The sequence below is a fragment of the Bos grunniens genome, chromosome 10 (genome assembly GCF_055505025.1).
Source record: "Bos grunniens cultivar Pamir isolate PY7600 chromosome 10, Bosgru_T2T1.0, whole genome shotgun sequence".
Lineage (NCBI taxonomy): Eukaryota > Metazoa > Chordata > Mammalia > Artiodactyla > Bovidae > Bos > Bos grunniens.
In genome coordinates, this window is record NC_141174.1 from 94,655,332 (window position 1) to 94,668,023 (window position 12,692).

General features: G+C 43.4%; 1 protein-coding gene and 1 long non-coding RNA gene across 11 annotated transcripts in view; one reads left to right on the plus strand and one right to left on the minus strand.

Annotated features, from left to right (window-relative positions):
- SV2C (synaptic vesicle glycoprotein 2C) overlaps positions 1-12,692 on the minus strand; it is a 444,657-nt gene that overhangs the window by 9,027 nt on the left and 422,938 nt on the right. The window lies entirely within an intron of this gene.
- On the plus strand, positions 219-3,909 carry LOC147365422 (uncharacterized). Of its 2 annotated transcripts, none has more exons than XR_015135541.1 (3): positions 219-810; positions 2,112-2,208; positions 3,594-3,909. It is a non-coding gene; the product is annotated as an uncharacterized LOC147365422 (long non-coding RNA). The 2 variants fall into 2 exon arrangements; XR_015135542.1 differs by having other exon boundaries at positions 2,115-2,208.

Below are 12,692 nucleotides of genomic sequence, written 5' to 3' on the forward strand. Positions count from 1 at the left end.
AGAGTTCTGGGTGGATAATCAAGCCCAAGACAGAGGAAAATCAGATTGAAGGCCCATAGAAAACCTTGCTTAATTCTGCTGACATATAATATATGCAGGTGGTATATAAATAAGACGTATCCCATTTCTTAAGAGATTCTTCAGAAAAGAAAACTTTTACTATCTTTATGGGTGTTGAATATAATTTTACTGTGGTCTTCTAGGCAAGAAACTTCATCTTGTTCATGAGAGTACCGATACTGCTGACATCATGAGATAATACGGATTTCCTCTGCCTTTATGCCAGCTCACTGTTTTTTAGCCTGTCACTGGGTACACATGTCTAATAAAGGCACACTGAATGCAGGGTAACTGCTGGATACATTTTTTCCCCTCTAGAGAGATATGTATTTTATATGCTGTAAAATGCAGTACTTAGTACACGTCTTTCTTTGACTGATTTGTAAATTTGTTAAGTGTAGGTTTTCCTTTGGCTAGTCAGGACAACTACTTATCATGACTTATGCTATTCCAAGGGATACTTTCTACAACGTGTAGATATGTACTACAGGGATTATACAGCCATCCCCCTTCCCACACCACAGGAAAGGGAAGGGCACCTCTCTTGTGCTGAAGGAACCAAGCCCTTCATTTTGCTGGTTAGAACAGACCTACAATGGGCAGCAAGCGCTACCTTTCTTTTCTGGCCAAAACACCTAGAGCGTCGAGTAAGCGGCCTCCGCAGCGTCGCAAAGTTGCCAACTGTTTGGATCTTGGAAGGGGTGTAACAGAATCTCTGATGGAGGAAAACAGGAACTTCTCGAGAAGAGGGTAAGCTCATTATGTATTCTTCTTTTTCTTTTTGGTTTGTTTTTAAAGAAAGAGACTAGCAATAGCAGCAACCACCAGAGAGGAGATTTAATGTACTGATAACTATTTTCAAATGAAATTGCTTGAAGGTTACATGTTGGGTACCACAGAATACGTAAGTAGAATGACACCATCATCTTCGGCTTCCCCTAGCTCCATTGGAGATGCCATGAGGCCAAACTGCCTTTTTTTTTTTAATTAAAAGATTTTTTTGAGCAGTTTTAGGCCTCCAAAAACTGAGCGAAAAAAAAAAAAAAGAGAATTTCCGTATCATCCCTTGCCTTGCACCCCTATTGTGAACATCTTAGTGTGGTTAATTTTTTATAATTCATGAGTGCATGCGTGCTCAGTTGCTCAGTTGTGTCCGATTCCACATGACCCCATGGACTATGGTCCACCAGGCTCCTCTGTCCATGGGATTTTCTAGGCAAGAACACTGGGTTGGGTTGCAATGCCCTCCTCCAGGGGATCTTCCCAAACCAGGGATCGAACCTGTGTCTCCTGCATCGGCAGGCGGATTCTTCACCACTGAGCCACCTTGGAAGCCCCGTGTTACAACTGATGAGGCAAAATTAATATATTATTATGAATTAAAGTCCATAGTTTACATTAGAGCTCACTGTGTTGTGTGTTTTATGGGCTTTGACAAATGTATAATGACACGTATCCACCACTACAGCATCATGCAGGACAACAGTTTCAACGCCCCAGAAATCCTGGCAACCTCTCATCCTTTTACTATCTCCATAGTTTTGTCTTTTCCAGAATGTCATATAACTCAAATTATATAGTATGCAGCCTTTTCAGACTAGCTCCTTCCACTTTTTTTTTTTTTTTAACTGCATGTTAGTTTCTAGATTCTAGAAGTATAAATTACCCAATGCATCTTAAGGTAGTGAGATAAGCTGTATTGTTCTGAGGAAAATGGCCGGGGTGTGTGTTACTGATGAGCGAATGGGAAACAGTCTATATGAAGAAGTCTCCTGATGCTAAAACTGCAGAGTGAGCCAGGGAGAATTTGTACTGGGGCTAAAACAACCGCATTTTGCCAAGCTATCAAACACTGGCACAACTCAGAACAGGGTATAAAATACAGGCAGCGATCTCCTTTTATTACTGAAACTATAACAGAGGAATAGCTGACTTCCTGAGACCTCAGAGCAGCACCGAGAGAGACGTGTCAGGAGCATCTGGTATCTGAAGCCTCTAAATAAGATGGTCAAATTCTTATCTCCTAAGAATCTCTGCTTCCATTTATCAAGCAGAGGCAGTTGTTTGGATGACAATCTGGTGTGGCTACAAAGCACACAGCCTCCTTAGTGTTGGCACTCCAGAAAACATGACTGTGTGAAATAACAGGTAAGTTATTTCTTCAAATACTTGAAGCTGGAGGGTGTGATTTTCTACACACAGCAGACACAGTTGTATTAGAAAAATCATTCTCAAAGTGGCTCTCCCTTGGGATTATCCGTGTATAAGTAAAGAAGCTTTTCATTAGTTCATTTGTTTCCTTGTTCTTATTTAAAGGAAGCCATGAACTTCCACAAACACCCCAAGCACAAGTTACCTTGTGCTCAAGTCCTTGGAGGCTGGTGTTACGTAGTTAGAATAAGGAACAGGTGTCTAAAATAGTGGTGGCTAAAAGACAAAGAAAGGGAAAAGCACACGAAAATAGAAGAAAGGAAGGTCTGAGGACCAGAGTGAGAACCTCAGGTGACAAAGAGCCCTCCTGGCTAGCCCAGTTTACACAGGACAGGCTCGGGGGAGGAGAAAAAACATATAAAAAGAGGAGCCAAAACTGAGCCAGGGGCTTCTCTACTCTTTGCCTCTTTTGGGTAGGCCCACCCTCACGCCTCGATGTATTTTCCTTTGCTTGCCAAATAAAACTGAGTCGGACGTGACTGCAATTCTTCCAGAAATATCTGCACTTTTGAATTGGTTTCGATTTACTGTTATGTACTAATGGAACCTACAGAAGAAAAACATCCACTCCACCTCTCCAACAAATGTTTTTTGTTTCTGAATTCCCTTTAGAATCCAATCATATCCATATTTTTGCAAATCACAGGATTTCTACAGGTTTCCTTTTCTGCTTTCCCCCAATCAGTCATAAAGCTGCTTGTCTCAGGTTATTTGTGTTTTGATTAAAATGAAATGATATAGCACAGAACCATTATTTCTGTAACCATAACACTGGATAACAGAGCTTTCCAAACTTGGGGGAACATAAACAAGATTGCAATGAACACCTTTACATATATCGTGCGTGCTAAGTCACTTCAGTCATGTCCGACTCTTTGCAACCCTATGGACTGTAGCCTGTCGGGCTCCTCTGTCCATGGGATTCTCTAGGCAAGTGTACTGGAGTGGGTTTCCACTTCCTTCTCCAGGGGTCGAACCCACATCTCTTATGTCTCCTGCATTAGCAGGCGGGTTCTTTACCGCTAGCGCCACCTGGGAAGCCCCCTTTACATACAGGATCTTCTTTGTTTGGATGTGTTCAATAGGAAACATCACACAGTACAACACAGCCAAGAGAACACGTTCATGATGCGGCGTGGGGAGACTGAGGACAACGAGGCACACCATGGTCCTCAGGGGAGGCCACTCCAAAGGCTTTGCACAACCTCTTCTCCTGCCCTCTCCCTGCACCTGCTGTCTTACTTTACGCTGCTTTGCACAGCTCATTTTCACTAGAGGTAATCAGTTTCTCATCTAACCTGCATCATTTCCTTTCCTTCCAGCAATTACCTGGACTCTGGACAGCGGTGAAAGCTCTCCCTGCTGGACTGGCCTCCTTCCTGCTCCCCTCCTAAACCTCAGGGCTCTCCCTTTGGGGTCTAGCCTTATTTAGGTCCTGGCTACATCTCTAGGGTGGGGCTGTGGAGCCTTTACATTGACTCATCAAAAACTTCTTTCAGGACTGGCACAAGGATGCAAAGGATGCTTGTGAAATGAACTAAGGAATTTTCTGATATCTTCACAATACACTGGAAGTATATTTCTGTAATGGGCATTAAAAAAAAAACTGAAATAAAGTTAATTTACAATGTTGTGTTAGTTTTTGGTGTACAGCAAAGTGATTCAGTTTTATATATATGCATGTGCATATGTGTATATACACACACACACACACACATATTCTTTTCCATTATGGTTTACTGCAGGATACTGAGTATAACTCCCTGTGTGATACAGCAGGACTTTGTTGTTTATTTTATTTATAGTAGTCTGTATCTACTGGGCCTCTCTGGTGGCTCAGACAGTAAAAAATCTGCCTGCAATGCAGGAGACCTCGGTTCAATCCCTGGGTTGGGAAGATCCCCTGAAGGAGGGAATGGCAACCCATTGCAGTATTCTTGCCTGGAGAATTCCACAGACAGAGGAGCCTGGTGGGCTGCAGTCCATGGGGTCGCGTCGAGTTGGACACAACTGAGCAGCAACTAATGCACCTGTATCTACCAATCCCAAATGCACATTTTAATGGACATTAGTTGGTCCATGTTTGTGTATTGATGCCAGACTATCACCTTGCTTTTGCGGAAGAAAAAAAACCAAGTTTCACATTCTTAAATCTGGAAGGACTGAATTCAACTGCTTTCTAGTTTTCAAAGGAAGAGAAAATTTGTCTCATCTAAGCAGTAAGTGTAGGTGTGTGGTGTGTGTATGTGCCCTCCTTAACTTAGAAGGTGGCATCCCGTATCACAGCAAGCAGGGCCTTCCTTACAAACAAGTGGAGGACTTTCCTGCAGCTGTGAGCTTGAAGGAATCCCTGGGCCCAAAGTGGGCCTCCATCTCCCTCCCAGCCTACAACCACCAAGGATTGTATTATTGCTTGTTCCTGTTTAAATGCAAATATATTCACAGACAGTTCATAATGGAAGCCTTTGTGTCTTATCATTTATCTGATAAACCTCAGCTAGGAAGTGAGTCCCTGGGCTGGGGTAAATAATGACAGAATGAAAATGAGCCCTGGGAGGCAACCTGGAGTTCATTTAAGGCCACAGTTGATGGACACGTCTGTACACCCCCAAATACCAGGTAAGCTTCTTAGAAACTGATTCCCAGAGCCCCACCCAGACCTAATGGGAGGTCACAGACCAGGTTTATGGGTGCTGAGAGCCACAGCAGACAGTCATACATCTGGGTTGTAACACAGACACTCCCAAAGAAGTTATTGAGTAAATAAATTAACAATATTAAAATTCATACTGAGATGGATACACATATTTTTCTTATTCTTCCTATTAAACATAGCTAAAAGTCCTCAATGTTATAAAATAAACCTAAGACGACTCTGGAAAATAAAGAAAAATGGCAGAGCTGCTACAGAGCTGGGTAATGGTGAGTTCCTGCATTTTCTTTTTGCTTCATAGATCTGAGACTTGGAACTTAAGAAGCTGGCAAAAGAAAATACCAACAGGTACAGATTTAAGTAACACCCGAACCAAAGCCTGCTCTCTCTACCCAAAGGGCCAGGATAGAGGCATCCTAGCAAGACAGAAAATATTTAGATGATAACCTCTCTTCTCCAACCAAATACCAGAAAAAAATTGTAACTCAACTGCCAGCCACACCAACAAAGGTCGAGTGGAGCATCTGGACTTCCACCCTCATGGGCCTGTAATGAGGGGCCTCAACATCACCACTGGGGTGGTGTGGGGGAAGGCTAAGCAGGAAGCTAGGATTTTCATCCCTCCTGGCCAGTAATGAGCTTGTCTCTTCTTTCCCTCCACAGTATCAATAATCATGAGGGGAGCCTGGACTCCCACCCCTGTGCAGCAGGAATGAGGATACCCTTTCTTGGGTGTCAATGGAGGTTGAATGGGAACCTGGACATCTACTTCCAGGCAGTAATGGGTGGCATCCCTTCTCCTCCAAGAGAGGTGTTTGGGGAAGCCAACCAAAACTAAAGGCTTAATAAGATCAGAATGACTGCTTTCAATTGAATACTACTTGTCATCTGAATAACCAGGAAGATCTCAAATAGAAAGTGACAATAAAGAGATGTCAACATTGAGATGACGGAAATGTTAACATTATCTGATGAAGATTTTAAAGCCATCATGATAGTAAGGCTTCAGTAGGCAATTATGAGGGCTTCCCTAATGGCTCAGATGGTAAAGAATCTGCCAGTAATGCAGGAGACCCGGGTTCAATCCTTGGGTATTATGAACATGCTTGAAACTCTTGAACACACTTGAAATATAGAGCACATCATCAAAAAATAGAAAAGATATAAAGTCTCAGGAAAGAAATAGAAGACATAAAGAAGAACCAAATTGAAAATTTATAAATGAAAATACAATAACCAAAATAAAAATCTTAGTGTTCAGGCTCAACAGCAGAATGAAGGAGAGAAGTGAAAGAATCAGTAAATTGAAGGTAGAACAATAGAAATCCAATTTGAAAAACAGAAAATAGACTTAAAAAAAAGGGCATCAGCAACCTGTAGGACCATAACAAGAGATCTAATACTTATGTCACTGGAGTCCAAGAAGGAGAAGAGAAAGTATTCAAATAAATGGTGGCTGAAATTTGAAATAATGGTTCACAAATTTGGCAAGAGACACAAATCTACAGATCCAAGAAGCTGAAGGAATCCCAAATGTGATAACCCAAAGAAATCTACACCAAGACAAAGAAAAAAATTTTGAAAGCAGCCAGAAGAAGCACTTTACCTATAGGGAGAAACAGTTAGGTTGCTAGATTCTCCCCTCCAAAAATGTTGCACCTGTTTTTAGAATTCCCACAACAGTCTCTAAGCAGTAATTTTACCATCACCCCTTCCAGTTAACATGAGTTTTTTTTATCAGTCTTTAAAACCTTGGATTTTCTGCATAATAAAAGAAAATTATATATTACCATTGTTTTAATTTGAGGGCTTCCTAGTTTGCTTCAAGATGGGGTTGGTCTCCATAAAAACTAACCATATGATGAGAGGCCTGGAACTTTCAGCCTATCCTGCCCCACCTTAGGGAGGGGACAGAGGCTGAAGATTGAGTTCAATTACAAGTGGCCAATGATTTAATCAATCATGCTCACATAATGAACTCTTCATAAATCTAGAGAGCTTTCAGACTGGTGAATGCATCCACATGCTGGCAGGGCAGTGCACCCCAAACTCCAGGATGACGTAAGCTCCTGTACTCAGGAGTCTTCTGGACCTTACCCTATGCACAGACATAGCTCATTTTACTGTACATCATTTTATTATACTTGAAAGATACTGTATTTTTTAACAAATTGACCATTTGTGGCAACTCTGGGTCTAGAAAGTCTATCAGCATCATTTTCCCAGCAGTATTTGCTCACTTCTTGTCTCTGCGTCACATTTTGGTAATGCTCACCAAATATTTCCATTACTATTATATCTGTTATGGTGATATGTAATTGAAACTTAGCAGGACCCTGTGGGGCTTCTGAGCACTAAGGCCTCTCCGTGTCCCCCATTCCTTGTTTGTAGGGAATAGACTCCAGCCTCCATGAGGTCTCCTTGAGTCCCAGGGGCAGATTCGAACTATTGCTAATCAGGGAAGGGAAGGGACGCTGAGACCAGGGAGGAGCCAAGAAACAGTAGTGCAGGCTTGGGGCAGGTCCTGATTCTACCTCAAGGGATACGCACAGACATATCTTTAAGGCTTTCTGGGTATGCAGTGGTGAAGAACCCACCTGCCAACGCACGAGATGCAAGAGACTAGGGTTGGATCCCTGGGTCAGGAAGGTCCTTTGGAGCAAGACATGGCAACCCACTCCAGTATTCTTGCCCGGAAAATTCCATGGACAGAGGAGCCTGGGGGGCTACAGTCCATGGGGTCGCAAAGAGTAGGACAGACTGAGCACAGAGAACTAAAACCCCCAACAAATGGAAGATGTCGGCATTCTTCATTCCAGATTAAAGAACCCAGAGAAGCTCTTCAAGAAGACCACCTGAGGCCAGAACTCATTAGATTACCTGAGACCAGAGAATAGACACATGTGTATGTATGGCTGAGTCCCTTCACTATTCACCTGAAACTATCCCAACATTGTTAAGGGCTATACCCCAATACAAATGTTTTTGGTGTTAAAAATAGAATAAAGGAGTGTAGGCCCTAATCACACACTCTAATCTAATCAGCAGCCCTGCCCTTGAACTATAATAACTTGCTATAATAACTCCTCACCAAATCTCCTGGGGTTGGGACAGTTTTCGAGGGTAAGAGCCTGTGTGTCCCTCTTTGTCTGGCAAAGCAATAAACTCATTCTTTTCTACTTCACCCAAAACTGTCTTGGAGATTTGATAAGGCACCGGTGCACAAAGGCTGAATTTTGGCATCATTACCAGAAAAGAGCAAGGGATTAGAGGTTGTTTAGAGAGTTGAGGACACAGGGCTGGAGATGAAGCTCTATAAAATCTCTTGAACAACAAGATTTGATGGGCTTCCCGGTTGGCAAGAGCACAGAAGCACTGGGAAGGGGTGGGCCTGGATGGGGCACAGAGCGCCGTGCTCCCCCTGCTGTTCACACCTTGCCCAATGTGTGCATCTCTTCTGTCTGGCTGCTCCTGAGCGGGAATCTCTTATAATAAATCAGTAAATGCGAGGACATGTTTCCTTGAGTTCTGTGAACCGTTCTGCCAAGTTATCAAATCTGAGGAGGGGTTGTGAGAACTCCACTGTGCAGCCAGTCGGTCAGATGTACAGGTGATAATCTGACTTGTGTTTGCGGTCTGAAGTGAAGGCGCTCTTGTGGGAATGGAGTCTTTAACCTGTGGAATCTGATGCTATCTCCAGGTGTGTGTGTGTGTGTGTGTGTCCGTGCACGCGCGCGTGTGTACGTGCGTATGTGTGCATGCACACACGTACTCGCACACACGCTTGTCACTCAGTCATGTCAGATTCTTTGCGACCCCATGGACTGTAGCCCACCAAGCTCCTCTGTCCATGGAATTCTCCAGGCAATCATACTGGAGTGGGTTGCCATTCCCTTCTCCATGAGTGAACTCCGGGAGTTGGTGATGGACAGGGAGGCCTGGCGTGCTGCGATTCATGGGGTCGCAAAGAGTCGGACACGACTGAGCAGCTGATCTGATCTGATCTGATCTCCATGGTAGATTATATCAGAACTGAGTTACATTTTAGAACATCCAACTGGTGTCTACTGGGAATTAAAGAATTACTTGGTATTGGGGAAAAAATAGCTCCATATTTGGTGGCCAAAAGTAAAGTATTGAGCATGGAGGGAAAAAAAAAAAAAAGCCCAACTTTTCCTTTAAAAAAGTGTTTGCAGTGACTGCTCAGCTTTATTTTCTCTGGCACAGAAAAGGTGCTGCTCAATAAGTACACAAAATTTTAATTTCAACATTTCCTGCCTCTTTATGAAACAGTTTAGAGTAGCTTATAAAAGACAAAGGGTTTCCCGGGTGGCTCAGCAGTAAAGAATCTGTCTGCAATGCAGGAGCCACAGGAGATGTGGGTTCAATCCCTGGGTCAGGAAGATGCCCTGGATAAAGGCAAGGCAACCCACTCCAGCATTCTTGCCTGGGAAATCCCATAGACAGAGGAGCCTGGCAGACTATAGTTCATAGGGTTGCAAAGAATCAGACACAACTTAAGTGACGTAGCATGCACACATGCATAAAAGACAAAACTAATAATACAAGAATACAAGAGAGCAAACCAAGATGAGGAGGAGCAAAGCAAATATCTGGACCCTGGAGATGTAACACTGACACAGAGACTCTGTCTCTTGATGCACAGCAGGGAAGGGAATGTGAGGAATTACTAATTTCTATCATATGAAGTGAAGAGACAGAGCACCTCTTCAGAGTAGGTCCTGAAATGCCCTGCAGATCCAGTGGTAAGCTCTATAGAGATGAACGGTGCTTTCACAGTCAATGCAAATGTAACCCCTACTAAGAGTCAGAGGTATAACATCACAGATCAAGTCCATACTGTGGGTGACAAGTGTGGCTTTCAGGTGTTACAACTTTCATAGCACTTAGATTATATCCTAAGTTATGTTCCCTGAATAGAATCATTTGCCCTGGGATTCTGATAGGAGTTGGCTATTAAATGGCTCATGAGGCTACTTTTTAGTCAGAGTGTTCTTTTCTGATCATTAAGGACAGATTCTAGAAACTGGGTGAGGAGCTGACAGTGCTAAAGTTCTGGTATGAAACAATTATAGCCTCTAACCAGAAGTGTTTGTTGGGATGTATTCTATTCTCCTTCCACAGGGAGAGAAAGCCAGAGGGTACCACACACAAAACACTTGGGGTTTACCTCTAACAGCTGAGCCACAGTTCAGTGGAGCCCTCCCATGAGACCCAGAGGACCGCAGCAGAGATAGAAGAGAAGGTTTTAGCCTGAAACAGCGTAGGTCATGCCAGCTAACTCATTATGGTGCTGGCAATGCAGCTCTGGCAGATAAGTTATCTCCCCATCATTTAAGAAAGTGACTTCCTGTATATTATCTTGCAACATCAAATTAAGTGGTAGAGAATATTTGCTAGCAGCAGCATGGTCAAAGTGAGGATGCACTTTGCCAATTTCTGAGTCCTGGTCCAGCTGCCATGCTCTGAAATGCATTTCCAGGTTTCACTGCTCCAGTAACGGAATGTAAGAGGAACACTGTGGCAGGCTGGTGCCCCCAGGACAAGCAGGACCCCTCTAAAGCTGGCTTTTAGCACAGCAATGCCAAGCCTTCCTGAGACCGCTCACTGGTGGCCTGGAACACTTCCACACAACTGGTCTTCCTTCTTCACTCTTTCATGGGCTCAGGCTTGCATTGTGGCCAGACTACACCTCTCTCCCTGTTTTCTCTCATAACTTGCATTTCCTTTAACAAAATCTGCATGTTTAATCCCATTTTGTCTGCTGCTTCTCAGAGATCCTGAACTAATACACAGAGCAATTTCTATCTTTATCTTGCTTGATGTTTAACCTTTCTGAAGACAGAAACACAGCAGGTCCATGTTTCTCATGGACGACCTGCCCAGTTCATGGTGTTTTGTTTTTAAGCCAGGTTCTTGCCACAGGAGAGTACTCACCCTTTATCCTTCCATTCTATAGCAGAGGGATAAGGGGCTGATTTCATCTAAAATAGTATCAAACTTTTATAATGCAAAATTAAAAGGTTGCAGTCTATGAAATAACTTTGCTTTAATGAGGAGGGGCTTAGTTTAAATGTCTAGTTTAATCCACACCTGGGCCCAGTTTACAGAATGAGCATGAAATAAAGCTGCAGAGTCTTGATCTTGCCTTGGCAGCACCCTCGTCCAAGATCCATGACATCCATCCCAGGAGCTTGCCCACAAAAGAGAACTACTGTTGGTTTAAAGAAGGAAGGAGATGCTGGACATGGGTTGCATGGTCCCTTTCAGAGCCTAAGTTATCAACAGGAGGTTATTAATTAGAATATCTGATAAGGAGAAGTCCATCAGAGTTCCCAATGGTCTGCAGGGAGGTGGATACAGGAGAACATATAAGGTTCCTGTAAGCTTGGTAATAGAAATTCATGAAGAAGAAATATAAGTTAGAAAGTCTGGGCGTGCAGCAAATGTACCCCACTGTGGCCAATAAATAAAAGAAGGGACTCAGGATCAGTGAAAATTGATATCCCAAATGTCTCTACACTGTCCTAGGAAAAACCCTCCTCCACTTCAAAGTCCAGAGAATCCTGACTCCATGCTCTAGCAGACAGGGCTCCATGGTGACAGAGCAGGCACAAAATAAAAGGCAAAGGCCATTTGTCTTCACGTGTGGCAAACGGCAAAACAGGGCTCCTATTCTTCTAATGAATCGGCTGCTGAAGCTCCACCCCAAGGCCCTCCTGTTTTGTCCTTTTTATGATATGAAGTGCAGAGTCTTCATGTCTCCATTTTGGAACAGACGCGTAATTTTATTCTAATGGTGATCTTTTTGTGGTCACTGGAAATGTGTTGGGCTTCCCTTCAACAGACCAGCAAGGTCAAGAGGTGTGTTCTGGAGACCTCTCCGTGTTGCCTTAATGCAGAGCTCATCTAGGCATTTGCAAACATGAGGTAAAGACCTTCTCAGGACCAATGAGGGGTCCACAGAGGCTCTTGCAGCTGATCCCTCCCTGCTTCACTGTATCTTCCTCATAGCCAGCAAGCTAAGTCATGGTCATGGTTAACTCTCTTCACCGGCTTCATTGCCCGAGTAACTCCTGCTAGCTACTATATTCCCCAACATGTTCTTTTTAAAATATATGAGTAGATGTATAAAATAAACCAGCTGCAAGGACCTATTGCATAACACATGGAATATAGCCAATATCTTCTAACAACTATAAATGGATATAGCCTTTAAAAGTTGTGAGTCACTATGTTGTACATCTGAAACTTTTATATTTAACATCAACTATACCTCAAAAACACAATCAGGTTTAAAAAAAAAAACTTCAGAGCTTCCTTGGTGGCTCAGTGGTAACCAATCCACCTACCGATGCAGGAGACATGGCTTTAATCCCTGATCTGGGAAGATCCCACGAGCATCGAAGCTACCAAGCCCAGGTGCCACCAGTGCTGAGCCTGTGCTCGAGAGCCCGGGAACTGTGGCTACGAAACCCATGTGCTGCAGTGCTGAAGCCTGCGAGCCCTACAGCCCATGTTCCCCAGCAAGAGAAGCCTCCGCAATGAGCAGCCCGTGCACTGCACTCTCTAGCTGCCCTCACTGCCTGTAACTAGAGAGCGCCCCCAACCCCCTAACTAGAGAAAAGCCTGTGCAGCAACAAAGACCCAGCACAGCCAAAATAAATAAAAATAAAACAAATATTCAAAGTGTTACTTCAATGTGTTATTAATGTCTAATAAATTAAATACTCATGTATACTCAAAA